The sequence below is a fragment of the Pleurodeles waltl genome, chromosome 7, assembly GCF_031143425.1.
Source record: "Pleurodeles waltl isolate 20211129_DDA chromosome 7, aPleWal1.hap1.20221129, whole genome shotgun sequence".
Taxonomy (NCBI): domain Eukaryota; kingdom Metazoa; phylum Chordata; class Amphibia; order Caudata; family Salamandridae; genus Pleurodeles; species Pleurodeles waltl.
In genome coordinates, this window is record NC_090446.1 from 759500124 (window position 1) to 759518069 (window position 17946).

The window sequence follows — 17946 nt, forward strand, 5'->3', positions numbered from 1 at the left end:
GAGTCATAAGCACAGTGAAATGCCCACTTTCTAAAAGCAGCATTTCCATAATAGTAATAAAAATCCACCTACCAAGAAGCAGGATTTCTACTACCATTCCAAACATATTAAACGTGCCCACCTACTCCCCGTAGATCAGACATTACCACTTGGACATATATAAGGGAAATCCTAATGCAAACCTGTGAGAGGGGCAGCACTCACGCAGTGAGAAATCAAATAGGTTGTTTGTCACTACCAGGACATGCCACACAATGAAGGCACATGTCCTACCTTTTACCTCCACAGCACCCTGCCTAAAAGGCTACCTAGGGCCTACCTTAGGGGTAACCTATATGTAGCAAAAGGGGAGTTCTATGTTTGGCAAGTAATTTTAGATGCGAAGCCAAAGTGGCAGGAAACCTCACATGCAGACCCTGCAGTGACAGGCCTGAGACAGGTTTGAAAGGCTACTTCTGTGGATAGTGCAAGCTGTGCTGCAGGCCCTCTAGTAGCCTTCAATTTGCTGTCCCTGGTTATATATGGGATACCACTGTACAAGCGACTTATAGGTAAATTAAATGTGCCAAACAGGTGCAAGCCAATCGTACCAGGTTTAAAGGAGAGAGCACATGCATGTTAGCACTGATCAGCAGTGGTAAAGTGCCCACAGTCCTAAAGCCAACAAAAGACAGTCAGAAAAAAAGGAGGAGGAAGACAAAAAGGATGGGGATGGCCCTGCAAAAAGGGCCAAGTCCAAAGGGCAGTAGGGCCTATTTAGAGGTCACCTATTAATATTTAAAATGAATGTTTTGGACTGTGAACAGCAGTTATTTACACAGGTTGAATTTTCTGTGCAAGTCTGGGTTTCCAGGCTACAACTGGTAGGCCGCTCTTCATGTTTACACTGTCAATGTAGTGGATGGCACAATGGGTGGTGAAGTCTACTTGTGATGATAGGCTTACAGGCCCGCGTACATTTTGTTACCATATACTAAAGAGACTTATAGGTAAGCTGCATACGTTAATTAGAGGAATGCCAATTTCATCAGGCCCAACAGAAGCTCACAGGTTTGCGGGGCATGGATAGTAAAAAAGCAGAACTTGCTATAGCCAGAGAAGACACTAATTTAGTACTTAGCATGCACATGAGATCAGGCACTATAGCACATAGGCAGGTAGTAGCCGTATGCATTTTTGAGAAAATTATCTTAGATAAACAGAAACAATTTAGTGTCCGAGGAAAAAGTGATAATGGCCAGTGGAATTATGACTAGTGGAAATTCTCCCAGTAATTTCACAAATTATTTGCAGCTGGTCATGGTAATACCTCATGCAGTCATTACAGCTGTATTTACTGGGTGGGCCAGTAATAGAAGGTATAATCTGAATGGCTCAATAATATACAGCATGGTGAGATTGTGTTAGTGTCAAAGTCGTGCACCCCCTGTTTAACATACAAAGGGGCAGATTTATCATGGCTTTGCAAGAAAAGTGATGCAAAGTCACACAAAGTGGTGCATAGTCTCAAAACAATATATACAATTATTTCTTCCTCTAGAAAAGTACCATTTTTCAGCGCTTTGTGCTGCTTTGAGGCTTTTTGTGTCAAAGGAGCACCTCTTGGGTGAATCTTGGGCACTCCCATTTTCTTAAGGCAATGCCCTATCTACTAAAGTTGGTAGACTGGGCTTTGTCTCAAAAAGTAACTACCACCTTAAGGCAGGCACAAAGTAGGAGAAAAATATTATTTTACCAAACACTTCACACATTGAATTTTTGTCGCACTGTACAGTACACATCAATTGTGTGAAATGTTTCAAATGTGTCTAGGCATAAGATTTTGTAGTAGAAGTGCATGTTATGCTATTGTGTTACATTTACTTATAAAGCACAGTAGCTCACTCCTAACTGAGTATTCTGGCATTTACACAACTCAGATCTAATCAGGTACATGGAGGGATCAATGAACATTCACCACTTCAAGCTGTGCAAATCCTACTCATAGTTGCCAAAGCTGTATCTGAGGATCTCAGCTATATACTGGCCTTGAAGAAGCTGACCTTAGTCCAAAGATAGCAGGGACGGCCACCATACAAAACTCTGTGAGTATGGCACTTTAACAGTTTAAAAATACAGCACTTCCTAATCGCCAACCAATGAAGGGCATTCAGGAGCAGCGCCGCAGTTGCTCAAGGGAGAAGATGGCAAATCAGTCTTGCTCCTGCATTCTGCACATTGCCATAATCCAAACAACTGGTTGTGAGGGCTTCTGTGATGTTTTTCTGTCAGTGTAATGGAAATCTAGCTGAAAACTTTCATAAGCATTCTCAATATGCTAAAGCATGAGTCCCAGATCATTGCAACTTGATTTTTCGTACTGAGTGTATCATCTAACCAAATGCCTAGTTTTTTGGCCACCTTTTTAAGGGAAGGGGAAGTGTCAAATTCTTTTAGCCATCATTCTTTTGTCCTGTTGGACTTTCTAAAGAGGACACTCTGGCCCTCATTACAACCCTGGCGGTAAATCCCACTTTCCACCATGCAGAAGACCGCCAACATACTGCTGCGGCAGCGGAATTCCGCTACACGTATTACGACTCACAGCTCGGAATCCACCACAATACAGACACCCACACAAGTCTGCCACACCAAAGGTCAGTGATAAACGGGTGATACCAAAACCGACACCGTCACGCCAACAGGAATACGCCCACAGTATCACGACCCACGAATCAACGAGACGGTCATTCAACCACGGTAAACCATTGGCGGTACACACCGCCTCGCTCAAAATACACACACACAACCACATTGGACAATTCAAAATGCACACACCAGATACACATACACACACCACACCCACACACCCAATTCATTATAAAGCACACACCCACATCACCCACAAACCCTTACAACCAAAAATTTGAAAGAAGGCCAGGTAGAGAGACTACCTAAAACAACACCAGCATCCACAGACACACAACACCATCACTTACACAACATCCATGCACCTCAAACAACACACACCAACACATCCTCTCACACATCACAATAGACACCACCTCACACATCACCCACACCACATCATGGCACCTCAAAGACACCCCAGATTCTCTGAGGAGGAGCTCAGTGTCATGGTGGAGGAAATCGTCTGGGTAGAACCACAGCTATTCGGATCACAGGTGCAGCAGACATCCATTGCAAGGAAGATGGAGCTATGGCGCAGAATTGTCGACAGGGTTAACCCAGTGTGACAGCATCCAAGAACACGAGACGACATCAGGAAGATGTGGTAAAACCTACGGGGGAAGGTATCTGTGGTATCCAGACACCAGATTGCTGTACAGAGGACTGGTGGTGGACCCGCACCTCCTCCCCCACAACTAACAACATGGGAGGAGCAAGTCTTGGCGATCATGCATCCTGAGGGCCTCGCTGGAGTAGCAGGAGGACTGGACTCTGGTAAGGTAAATTTTTATTACTTTATCTCCCCACCCCACCTGCATGCCATCACATACCACCACCCTTACCCTCACACCCATCATCCCATCAACCCACAGATACCCACTAACACAACCCACAAATCCTAAAAACAAGCCCTGCATGTAACACCAATGCATGGACACCCATCACCAAAGCATGTCCAGTAGAGAGACTCACTCATGGCCCAAAATCACCAATCACACACGGGCCACGGCAATAATGCAAGCACAGGAGTAGAGGGTCACTCACCCATTGCACAAGATGGCACACACAGATACAATAACTATGCATTTACACCCCAACAGGACCCATACCCAACGTCTTCAGACAGGAGGTGCCAGACATAGCCAGTCCCCCCACAGAAGAGGCCCACAGTGACAACAGCAGCTCTGCACGCCTGGCTCAAGATGACCAGCCCGGCCCATCAGGGACCTCTGGACAGTCGGTTCCCCTGACACAGTCACAAATAACCACTGAACCTCCCCCTCAGGAAACACCACCACAGCACTCACCCAGCAAGCCCATCCCTCTGTCCCCAGGACACGTCAATCAGCAGTGTGTCCACCACTACAGGGAACCAATGCAACACCACTAACACAGGACGATCAGGGACCCGGGGCAGTGGCAGTGGACACACGGTTCAGGGGACAGAAGCACAGGATAGCAGGGAAGCTGGGAGGACTGCTGTGAGACAGGGGGAGGACAGGCCCACGGAACTCACTCTCCACGAGGCACTCTCCAACATCATGGGAGCTTACCACCATTCACAGAAGACCATGGGCACAGTACTGGCCAGGTTTCAGGAAACCCAGCAGCTGCAGGAGGAACACTACCTGGGGATCAGGGAGGACTTGAAGTCCATCAACACCACCCTGGTCACCATTGCAGGGGTTCTGGCAGACATTGTCAACACCATGAGGGACACAGTGGCACACCAACGGGCCCCTGACACTAGCCCCCTGAATGTCACCCTTCTGTCCCACTATGTCACCCTGTCCACCTTAAACTGCCATTGCTCCACTTCCTATGCCCCTTTGGACAATGCACCTGTGAAACAAATAGACTGGACTCTGCCATGGACATACCTCCACCATCACCCCAGCCCATTTTACAATCCCTCCACGTATTTGAACAGAAATAAACACACTTCAATCACAAAACAATCGGGAGTCAGTCTGTGCTTTCACAAATGTGTAATTGAAATATCTATGAAATATAGAAATGTCAATTTACTTGTTCACATACCAATGTAACACAGCTGTAGGCCAGCAGTAAGCATGGCAGAGGGCACAAAGTGGGACCCAGATCTGTGAAATGGAAAGTCAAAGTGACAAGTCAGTGTCCATACACCGAGTGAAAATGACAGACTTATGCTAGCTCCAACAATAGTATGAGATGTGGGAAGCAGTTACATCTTCTTACCTGTGTCTCACTGGAAGTATTGCAAGATGATGTTGATTCGGTTGTCGATATCCTCTTCTTCTGCCTCCTCTTCTTCACTGTCCACAGGCTCCACAGCTGCCACAAGACCACCATCTGGCCCATCCTCCTGCAGAAAAGGCACCTGGCATCGCAAAGCCAGGTTGTGCAGCATACAGCAGGCCACGATTATCTGACACACCTTCTTCAGTGAGTAGTATATGGAACCACCTGTCAGATGGAGGCACAGGAATCTGGCCTTCAGGAGGCCGCAGGTACGTTCTATTATCCTCCTAGTTCGCCCATGTGCCTCATTGTAGTGTTCCTCTGCCGTTGTCCTGGGATTCCTCACTGGGGTCAGTAGCCATGACAGGTTGGGGCAACCAGAGTCACCTACAAATGTCGAGGGACAACTGTTAGACGCACACTGACCCTTAGGAACAACGCCATACACAGACACCTATGTCAACTGTATTGGGACTTTGGCCTCACCTATTAGCCACACACGGTGCATCAGGAGTTGCCCCATCACATAAGGGATGCTACTGTTCCTCAAAATGTAAGCGTCATGCACAGAGCCAGGATACTTGGCATTCACATGGAAGATGTAGTGGTCTGCCCAACACACCATCTGCACATTCATCGATTGTTAGCTTTTCTGGTTTCTGTACACCTGTTCATTCCTGCGGGGGATACAAATGCCACATGTGTACCATCAATGGCACCAATGATGTTGTGGATATGTCCCAGGGCATAGAAGTCACCTTTCACTGTGGGCAAATCCTCCACCTGAGGGAAAACGATGTAGCTGCGCATGTGTTTCAGCAGGGCAAATAACACTCTGGAAAACATGTTGGAGAACATTGGCTGGGACATCCCTGATGCCATGGCCACTGTTGTTTGAAAAGACCCAATAGCCAGGAAATGGAGTACAGACAGGACCTGCACTAGAGGGGGTATTCCTGTGGGATGGCGGATAGCTGACGTCTGGTCTGCTCCAACTGGGCACACAGTTCCAGGATTGTTGCACAATCAAGTCTGTATGTGATTATGATGTGTCTCTCTTCCATTGACGACTGGTCCACCAGGGGTCTGTACACCGGAGGATGCCGCCATCTCATCACCTGCCCCAGCAGAAGTGCCCTATGGAGGAGAACAGCGAGCAGAGAGTCATCCAACATTGAGGTATCACAATGTGTTATTTGCAGAAACTTTGTAATCCGCAATGTGCTGGTATCTGTCTGTATTCCTGGCCTAGATAGGTGTGATGCCGTTTTTATCCATCCCATGTGGCCCCCATGAAATAGTGGCTGCCTGACCTGTAAGGTGGGACAAGGGGAAATGAGGTAACTGCGCTAGAGTTGTACACCGTCGCGGTGGGTGGTCGAAGACCGTGGCGCAATTCTTCATTGGTTAAAATTGGGCCCTATGTGTCCCAGGAGCCAATGACGATGTACGCCGGCAGTGACGGTACGCACCACCGCGGACGTGACCGCCATTTTCTGTCTGTTCACTCACTTGATACCTGACCTTCAATAGGAGAGGACCTACAGTGCAAGTGCTGCTCTGACCTGTGTCTGGAAGCGATGATGGCTACAGTGTCTGGGGAAAAGTCCCCTGCCTTCACTCCGGAGGAGTTGGAGAAACTAGTGGATGGGGTCCTCCCCCAGTATACGTAACTGAACGGTCCTCCAGACAAACAAGTGAGTACACTGTGAGCATACTGCATGGGCAATGCCTGTTTTGAGTGGTGTGGATGGAAGATACATGAGGGGGCTAAGGCCTGCATGTGCGGATGGTGAGTGTATGTGTGTCAGGGAATGGGAGGGAACTGGTGGGCAATGAGTATGACGGTACGGACGGGTGAGTAATTTCCTTTCACCCTGTACCATTCCTCTAGGTCAGCGCCCACCAGAAGGGTATTTGGCGTGCCATCGCCAAGGACGTCCGGACCCTGGGGGTCTACCACAGACGGGGCACCCACTACCGTAAAAGATGGGAGGACCTGCGCTGCTGGAGCAAGATGACGGCGGTAGCCCAGCTGGGGATGGCCTCCCAAGGTGGAAGGGGTGCCCGTCGCACCATGACCGCCCTGATGTACCGGATCCTGGCAGTGGCCTATCCGGAGATGGATTGGCACTTGAGGGCATCACAGCAGCCACAAGGGGGTAAGTACACTCTCATTCAGCTGACTATGCGTGCATTACGAGGTGTCTGGGTGGGGGAGGTGGGCAGTGGGTTCCCCTAGACCAGTGCGAACTTGGCAGGCAAAGTCCCTTGTGAGTCAGGCTATGCGGCACCCCAACCCCACCACTGGTAAGAGCCATCTACACCTAGTCAGGCTCCTGTGACTTCCAGGTGTGCAGCAATTGGGCTTAGGCCTCGTACCCCATGGGCATGTGAATTTTCTAGGAACTGATAGTGCATGGCGTGGTGCTCAGGGCTGCTCCCTGTGTGTTGTGTCTGCCAACAGTAGTGGTGTTGCATGCACTGAACATGTTTTTCTTCTGTCTTTCACCCCCTTTTTGTTGTCTCCCTGTTCCTGTGTGCAATAGCATTATCAGGTGGAGGAGCATTGGCACCGGAGCAGGATGGAGCTGCAACCCACTTGGCCCTGGAAGGTGAAGCAACGGAGTCTGAAACCACTAGTGGGATGGAGGGCGAGGGGAGCTCCAGAACGGGAACAGGAGCATACACCAGTGACAGTGACTCCTCCTCTGATGGGAGCTCCCTTGTGGTGGCGGGCACTTCTGTGCCCACCGCATCAACATATACAGCCGCCACCCCCCGACCAGCACTGCCCTCCCAGCAGCCCCTCAGCATGTGTCACATGCCCGCTCACCCAGGAGGATGGGCATCTCCTTCGCCCCAAGCACCTCAGGCCCTGGCCCAGTCAGCCCTGCTGCCCTCAGTGAGGAGGCTATATACCTCCTAAGATCCCTCACTGTTGGGCAATCTACCATTGTGAATGCCATCCAGGGTGTTGAGAGGCATCTGCAGCAAACAAATGCATATCTGGAGGGCATTAATTCTGGGCAGGCAGCCCAACAGAGAGCATTTCAGGATCTGGCCTCAGTACTGATGGCAGCCATTGTCCCTGTGTCCAGCCTACCCCATCCAACTTCCACTACCCAGACCCAATCCCCTGTACCTCAGCCTATCCCAAGCACACCATCAGACCAGCATGCACACACATCAACACACAAAAGTGGCTCAGGAAAACATAAGCACCACACACCCCACAGGCACTCACACAATCACCATCCCCATGCAGACACACCATCATCCACTGCTTCCACTGTGTCCCCCTCCTCCACGTACTCCTCCTCCCTCCCTGTCTCGTCTCCACTCACACCTGCATGCACTACATTCTCAGCCACTACCTCCATCACCAGCACGCCATCACCACACACCGCTCACGTGCAATCACCACCCACACTACCATTCACACATGCCCTGTGTCCTCTCCCAGTGTGCCTGTGAGCCCTCCTCCGAAAGTACACAAACGCAGGCACACACCCACGCAACAGCCATCCACCTCACAACAGCCTCCGGCCCATGCACCTTCACCCAAATTCAGCAGATGTACACCTCCTACAACCACTACCTCTTCCTCCACTCCCAAACCCACTCCACCTTCCCGTCCCAGTGTGTCTAAAAAACTTTTCCTGGCAACCCTTGACCTCTTCCCTTCACCTCCCCCCCCCCGTCCTTCCCCTAGGACCAGGCTTTCCAGGTCCCAGCCCAGCACCTCAGCCACCAAATCCCCAGGCACAGTGGTGCCAGCAACTGTGGGGTTATCAAGTGCTCCACCCATCAGGGCTTCCAATGTGCCACGTAGCGAGGGCAAGGGCATTCCGCCACTTGCCGATGTGAAGAAGGTGCCCACATCCTGGAGGGAGAAGCTGCACCTACCAGCCACCAAGGGCTCCGCAAAAACAAAAGGGGATAGTGGCAAGACACCTGTGGCACCATCAAAGGTGGGGAAGGGACAACAGCAGAAGAGCAGGTCTGGACAGGGCACAGTGGCACAGACTGAGGGACCAGTGTCACCCCTTCTGTCCACGACAACACCAACCTGTACAGCGGCGCACACCACAAGCTGCCCCGCCACCAGCACCGCCACCTGCACCGCCACTTACACCGCCACCTGCACAGCCACCTGCACAGCTATCGGCACGTCTACAGCCTAAGCGACAGTCCCCAGCATTTTCCCCAGTGGGCAGCCGTCTGAGGCCGCAGGAGACTGCCTGCTGTGTCCCTCAGCAGGTGCTGACCAATGCACCACCGCCAGCACCGCCGCAACAGACAGTGCCGCAAGCACCGCCACCAGCCCCGCGACGTGCTCTGACAGTGGCACCACCGCTGACATGGCTACCATCCCCAGTGGTCAGTCGTCCAAGGCTGGAGGAGAGTTCCTTGACCCTGGCCAGCTTCCAGGAGGCATGACTTCCATCACTGTTTGCACCTGCAGGTGGAAGGCGTAGCTGAAGCAGTGTGGGGTATGTCGCTGCCTCCATGGCGTATCATGCTACCTGTTCCTCAGCAACGTTGTGGCACACACACCCAGGTGAGGGAATTGTACCGGCCACACTGCACGTGGAGCACTCTGGACACCAGGCCCCCTCCAGAACCAGTGGTGAAATACATGCACTACCTCAGTCCTTGGCAGAATGAAGCACTCTGGGCACCAGGCCCCCTCCTTAACCAGTGGAGAATGACATCCACTACCTCAGTCCTGGGCAGGATGAAGCACTCTGGGCCCCAGGCCCCCTCCAGAACCAGTGGGGAATGACAACCACTACCTCAGTCCTTGGCAGGATGAAGCACTCTGGGCACCAGGCCCCCTCCAGAACCAGTGGAGAAATACGTCCACTACCTCAGTCCTTGGCAGGATGAAGCACTCTGGGCACCAGGCCCCCTCCAGAACCAGTGGAGAATGACATCCACTACCTCAGTCCTTGGCAGGATGAAGCACTCTGGGCACCAGGCCCCCTCCAGAACCAGTTGAGAATGACATCCACTACCTCAGTCCTTGGCAGGAAGAAGCACTCTGGGCACCATGCCCCCTCCAGAACCAGTGGTGAATGACGTCCACTTGAGAGACTGTGGCTTTGCACTCCCCAGGATAAAGCAGTGGGCAAACCACCCACTGGAGAGACTTGAGAGACTGTGGCTTTGCATTCCCCAGGATAAAGCAGTGGGCAAACCACCCACTTGAGAGAGTTGAGAGACTGTGGCTTTGCCCTCCCCAGGATAGAGTAATGGGCATGGAGCCCCCTCGTGCAGCAGTGGCATTGTGCATTCATCTGGCTGAGGTGCCCCCTCCCCCTGAGGTGCCTGTTTATTTTCGATCTGAGGCCCAAGCAGTGTTCTCTCCGTTTCTAGTCAGGTATCTTGTGTGGGCTTCGCCCATGCATTTTGGGACCAGTGGTCCACGGACAATGATTGTTACACTATCTGGACTTGTGTAGTTGGTGTGCACATTTGTATGAACTGAATTTTGAATTTCGACTATCAGATTTTTCATGATTACAATTGTTACAATCATTTAATTTTGTCCTTTAGTTCTTCCAGGGGGTGATGGGGTGTATATGTAATGTTGCTGCATGTATTTGTGTGTATGTTGTTGTGGGTGAGGGAGGTGGTGGGGGTATTGCGTGTTGCGTGTGTGCGTCACTCTCTTTTCCATCCCCTGTGTTTTAGGTGCAGTACTCACTGTGGTCGTCGATGGCATCTGTCCTGCTCCTGATAAAGCAGGAGGAAGGGCAGCATTGGTAACACCTGTAGTTCGGGCTCCATGGCGTCCTGGTTCCTCGTTGGGTTTCGAGAGGTGAGTGTTTTCCCTTCTGTGTACTGTTTCCGCCGTGCTTTTGATAGCGGTGATTCTGCCTCGGAAAAGGTGGCGGATAGGCGTGTTGAAATACAGTGGGCGGTACTTTGTCCTCCGTCTGTCTGTTGGCGGTTACCACCGCGGTGTATGTTTCTACCACCGTGGCGGTCGGAGTGTTAAAGTGGTTGTCTATGTTGGCGGTTTCCGCCATGGTCTTGATTCCATTTTTTTTCCGCCGGCCTATTGGCGGTATTATCGCCGCTTTAACACCGACCGCCAGGGTTGTAATGAGGGCCTCTGTCTTCTCACCGTTAAGCTGTAGGCAATTCTGGTTCATTCAAAAAGACACAAACTGCAGGCAATCACAGAATCTAATTCTGGTTGCTTCTTGAATATACGCAGTAGTTAACACCAATTGCATGTCATTGGTACAGGGCAGTATCTCAATTTCATATTCCCAAACGATCTTTGCTCGAGCAGCTACATAGATATTAAAAAGGGTGTGGATAGGCGAGTACCACTGTGGCACCCCATGTATTAGTGACAGCCTTCGATTTGAAAGGAAAAATAACAATGGCTTGAGTTCTATTGACCAAAAAAACTGCGAGCCAGACCAACGCTTGCAAATGGATGCCAAATTCATGTAGCCTCTTGATCAGAACTTCATGTGAGGCTGTACCAAAGGAAAATGAACGATCTAAAAGAATGAAGGCAGCGGGTCGGTCCTCATCCTTGCTGGTCCTGATCACCTCTGGGACAGCCAGGAGGGTTGTCCCAGTATTGGGCTGAGCCTGGAAAGTGTATTGGGGTGAATCCATATGTTGTTTCCTTCCCGGCATTACTATAGCTGTTTAACTTTTCCCTTTAGTTGACTGGATAGGGCAGGAGGGAGATGGGTTAATAATTAGCTAAATTAAAGGAATTCGCAGTTGGCTTCTTTAATGTTGAAAACACGTTTTCTTGTTCCCCAATCGTTAGAATCTTTGCTGTGTGAAGCGAAAGATCAAACTAATTAGTCAAAAAAAGAGAAAACGGAGATGTGATAGGGAGATCTGTCCAACAAGGTAAAGCTGAAATGTTTATTCAGCCCAGAAGGTCTGTAGGCCACTTCCCGTTGAAAACTTCTGCAAGCAGTAATTTCTAACTTAAAAATGAGCAACTCAGGCAGGTGGGAAAGGAAGGCGTTGATGATGTATTTTTCCACAAGATATCACACATATGGAAAGATTCAAGCATGGCACTAGGCAGCCTGTTGGTGCTAAGAGGGGAATAGAGCAACAGCAGGCCAGTTTACTAAATATGACACGACCCTCTCCCTCCTGCACAACGCTGTATTTGAGTAAATTTAACCCAACATCTCTAACTTTTGGGAAAAAAACAGATTTCCGCCTAAACCGCAAGTTATTACGTTCTCTATATGCCATTTGTGATCGGCAATAGATCGATTCAGGTCAGCAGGTTTATTTTTGTGACAAAGCGTCACCTCAATTCAGTGCTTAATTTGCAAATACAAAGGTGCCGGTGCCCAAAGCCCTCCTCTTAAACATGCGGCTGCTGCAATTAAATGTGTGAACACGGGATACTGAGGCAGCCTAATCCTGAACCCATCTCGGGCCTCAATCCTTATAAAGCCACTCGCTGCCCCTTAAGCTGCCCCTTGCAGCTTTTTACTTTCTACCTTTGTGACGCTTCCTCGTTTTTCCCATTCATCCGTCTTTCATATGTGTGTCTTTTGCTCGCAGCACATGCTTGAGGCATAAGTATAAGCGCCGGCCCTCAAAAATTAGTGCCGGTGCTCTGCACCGGAAACAACAAGCACAAATTAAGCACTGCCTTAATTGTTCATGAGTTTGACAACTGCCTCCGCAGAATCTGTATGCAATGCGAGCTTTTTGATTTTTTATTTTAAAGAAAGTGAACTATCGAGTTTTCAAAATGTTTTACTGCCGCATTTAAGCTGCATAGGAAAAACAATCCAAATGTGTGCGACATTCGAGCCACTCATGCCGTTCATCTTTCGTTCACAGAAGCCAGATCAAAGGCCGTTGCTTTACTCTGGCACGTTTCCATGTACGTCTGTTAGAAGGTGCGCGCTTTTTTCCCCAACAACCTCATTCTCGCCACATCACCTCATGCAAATTAAAATTCCTGAGTTCCCAGCGCAGCTTCAAGAAAGGGGAGTGTGCTGTTTGTTAAAAATCAATCACTTGTGCCAATCAAAGTCACCAAAGTTTGAAGTGTGAAGGTGAAAAGAGAAACGAGTGCAAAGGTCAGCTTTTCCCACACAAACGGTTCTCGAAGAAAATAATTAAAGACATTTGAGAGGTGGCTTCACTGTTGGTCAATTTATTGAAGGCAGTTTGCAAGTCAGCTATTAACCAACCTGGCAAACAGAGGTGCAGAAAAGCAAATTCATCAGTAAGTCTACCTTCCCACATTGAGTTGTCAGAAATATTCAAGGTGTTCTTTACGCTGAATAATACCCCCACCCGTTAAACAAAGTATTTGCCCTTTCTAATTCAAGATAGGCATCCTGCAGTCTCAAATGGAAAGGAAGGGTTTGTCCACGAGACTGCCCACAGACTGAATGCTAACTGAAAGCAAAAAGATATCCAGATTTGCCCAAATAAGACAAAGTTCAGAAAAGACTTATTTGTATATTAGGACCACTTTACAGCACACGCAGACCGAGATTTACCAAACTGTCTGCACAGACATCAAAGTTGCTGCGTACCACTGCATGACAGGGAGAGAGCAGGAAAGCATGATATTTACAGAGATAGGGCACCATCCTGCCGTCTCCTTAGTGCTGGTGTACAATCAGGCAACATATTGCAAACATGTCTGGGTGGGTCTAACATAGGTTTTGCATTGGAAGGGTACTCTTCATGTACAAAATACTATGTTTGGACTTTTCCCACTTAGGATGAGTGCTGTACCTTGCAGCACACATACAAAGTGGGAAAAGTTAGGAGGACTAAAAGCATTTATCTCTTTTAATGGCTGCATCAAAGTGGTGTTAATTTGGGAAACAAATCTTTATCTACTAATGTTAGTAGATAGGGATTTGGGCCAAAAAATGGGTGGTTGAATGGGAACACCCATCTACCACCTGTGGAACGCCCCCTTGATGCAAGATAACACAAAACAGCACCATGCGCTGCTTTGCATTACTTTCAGACAACTTTCTAGCACAAAACAAGTTTTCCTGTGGAAAGTAAATTTAATAGAAAACATTTTGCACAGGTTTGTGTCACTTTTGTGATGTAAACCCATCGCAAAAGGTTTGTAAATCTGGCCAACAGTATACTGAGTCCCATCGCCCTGCAAATGTTTTTTGAAACTGTGGCCCAAATTTACTAAAAGTGCAGCAGTGCAGGCTTACATAACAATCTATACCACTAGGTTGTGCAAAAATGAAAACATTGTGTAGTGTTCTGTTTCAAAGTGTCATGTTCCGATGATGTCACCAGCAGGGCTTATGTAGAAAATGCTTTTTTAGCGTGACACTAAGGGGCATATTTATACTCTGTCTGCGCCAAATGCAGTGCAAACCTTGCCCCATATTTATACAATGACGCCCGACCCCGCAAAAGCCAAAATTCCGCCGTGTGCGTCATTTTCTGGATGCGGGAACCGCCTTGCGTTAATGACATGCAAGGTAGGCGTTCCCATCCAAAAAATGACTTAAACACCTGTGTGTCATATTTATGCTACCGCGCAAAAATCCCGCACGGCCGGGAGGCGGAGTTGGAAAATGGCGCACAGCCCGATTTGGGTAAAAAAATAATGCCTGGGTCAGGGCAGGTGTTACAATGGGGCAAACACACCACTACTTAAGGAAAACTCACACAAGCAACAGCAGAGCTCCAAAAGGAAGACATGGAGGTGCTTTTCATCCAGCATGCACAAAGACACAGAGCACAGGACCAACAACAACAGCTTCCACATCACCAGCAGGGACCCCAAAGGCAACACAGAAGGCAGGAGAGAATATTCCGCACTAGGACAACCCTACTGGGACTCCGGCAACAAGACATCATCCAGAGGTACAGACTCAACTGGCAAGCCATTTAGCAGCTGCTGCGCAAAATTGAGCCACAGTTGGCACCCAGCTTGCAGACACCCCACACAATTCCACCAGAGACCAAGCTGCTAGCTGTCCTCCACATGTTGGCAAGTGGCTCGTTTCAAACTACTGGTGCCCTGGTTGCCGGGATCTCACAGCCTTCATTCTCTGCCTTCCTACCCAAGGTATTGGATGCCATCATCTCCATCACACCCCACCACATCAGCTTCCCTGACACACAGCTGAAGCAGCAGGAGACCAAACAGGGCTTCTATCAAATCAACAGCTTCCCACACATGCTTGGTGCCATTGACTGCACACATGTACCCATTGTGCCAGGTGCTGCAACCGAACATTTATACTGCAACAGGAAGCACACACACTCCATCAATGTGCAGGCCATTGTCGATCACCGGGGATTGATCACCAACATTGTGGCAAAGTATCCTGGGAGTGTACATGATTCATTCATCTTCTGCCACTGCACCATCAATCAACACTTCCAGGATGGATGATATGGAAATGGCCTACTTGTTGGTAAGTACAGAAACCTACTTATATACACACAGCACAGCAACCCTGTAGGACACACAACACATACACCACTACATTGACACGTTGCCAGGAAGACACTGAGGTTGTGACACTTCTAGGCATGTTTAATTTCCTCACCCAATGGGATACACACCTATGCACAAATGACAGATTCAAATAAGAACAGACGCCACTCCACAGACACAAGGGAATGACGTGGCCTCAACTGGCAGTACAACTTGGAAGATAAATCTTTCAATATCACATCAATAATAATCAAACACCGTTCCAAACAATAAGTACTGTATAAGGGATGTGCAATACGTTTTGCTGCAGGTCAAACACCATGAGACACATAGCATGATGATGAATATCTCACATCACTCCTGCTCTGACATTGCCCGCTACCAATAAGCAAGTGGACTGTGCTAAGAACACATATTGATGTGACAATATTGAAAGTGCATATTCCTACACATACGGTTTGAGACAATTACACATATAAACAACAGATGTACAGGCATATGGACCTTCTGACACTCAAAAAGTCAACCTCACAACCAAGTTAGCCAGCTGAACTGGACCATGTTCAGTAGTATAGGTAGTATAGGTACATGTTTGAACAGGAGTCAACACGGCAAGGGCAGAGAAATAGGTCTGCAGAGAACTTGTCACACATGGGATATTTGTGCATTGTCAATTGTCAACAATTCAGTGCTGACAACTTATGGAAATGTGTTGTCCATTGTCACCTAGCCAAATCAAAGGGCCTCACTGATGTTTAGCAAATTCTATTGCATATGTTAAATTGGATGGGATGTCCAGGCCATATAGATGCAACCGTGTTACCACCACTGTGGAATCGATTCTGTGTATGGAAGTATCATGTCACTCCCAGTTAAGACACATGGACACCTCTTTCACATGACATAATGCAAGGGAGTACACAATGTACTGCAACTCTACAAAAATACCGCTGACATCCGGTCAATGAGCCAAACAGCAGTTCCGATAATGAAACAACCCAATGCTGATGGTACATCCTAGAAGCCTAGGATTCCACACAATAACACAAACAAGGATGAGTCGCAGACAACACAAGTTTAGTTTAGTTTAGTTTTTTGGATTTTAGAGCGCATAGTTACCCAAGGGCATCCCAGCGCTAACAGCAGCAGAAATCACGTACAGGTAGGAGGACAAGAGTCAAGTTTTTTCCTGAAGAGTCGCTCTGAGGATTCATGGCGGAGTTCTGAGGGAAGGGCATTCCAGAGACGGGCAGCTTTACTGGAGAAGGAGTTGCTACCCCAAGCTCTCTTAGACCGAGAAATGTGGACATACCTAACAGAGGAAGACCGTAGATTCCTAGATGGAGTATACAAGAAGATCCGTTTTCTTAAGAGGATTGGACCCCTACCATGTTGGGCCCTGTGAACAATACAAAGTGATTTAAAGTGAACCAGCTCCTTGATGGGGAGCCAGTGGAGAGTAGAGATAGCCGACTTGGCAGAAGAATATTTTGGTAATTGAATAAGAAGCCTGGCTGCTGCATTTTGCACTCTCTGCAACTTCTTTATTACGTAAAGTGGAGAGCTGAGGAACAAGGAGTTTCCATAGTCAAACCGGGAAAGAACACAAGAGAACAACTGCCATGCAAAGTGATAATCATGGTGCAAGCAACATCAACATTTTCTCACTCATGTTCTCTTCCTGCTGATCAGGGGTATGGGATCCAGCCATGGAAAACCCAAGCACAGCATCATAGTGTGCCTATAATGAGGCACATCGGAGGACACATACCATAGTCGAGAGGACGTTTGGCATCCTGAAGTCAAGATTCAGGTGCCTCGACATCACCAGAGGCAGCCTCCTATACTCACCAGAAATGGTCTGCAAGATCATTTTGACCTGTGCCATCCTGCACAACATTTGTGTAAGGAGGAACATTCCCCTTCATGAACCAGACCCACAAATGCCTGAAAGGAGGAAGAGGAGGATGGTGTCCATCAACATGAGGGGGACCATCCAAACACAGCTGCAGGATTGCGTCGGAGACAACACATTGTCCAAAACTCTTTTAGCTATAGTCACCATCACCACTGTCTTACCATATGTCATTAAACACCTACTCTAATCGCTATATCATGGTCTGGATAATTATTTTTGCATCACATTATCCCTAAGATTTATAATCAGTGTAGGCTCATGGAGCATTGCAGAAATACATATTAGGATACTGAAAATTCCACATCACATTTATGTTATGTTATGTTATAGAGGTTTATATAGCGCTCATCTGCCAGCGGCCTCGTAGCGCTTATACAGCCATAACGATGACATACTGCTTAAGAATTATTTGGGGGATTTAAGTTTTAAATAGCCAGGTCTTCAGTTCCTTTCTGAACGCCATCTCTTGAGGGTTAGCTCTCATCTTGAGAGGAAGGTTATTCCAAAGCAGAGCGCCTTGATAAGCTACCGATCTTCCTCCCCATCTGGCTTTCCTCATGGTTGGAACTATAGCCAGGTTAGCTGAGGAGGATCTAAGTGGCCTAGCTGGAATATAAGCCTGAGCAAGAGTTTTCAACATTTCAGGTCCTTTATCAAATATAGATCTATGAAAGTGGCACAG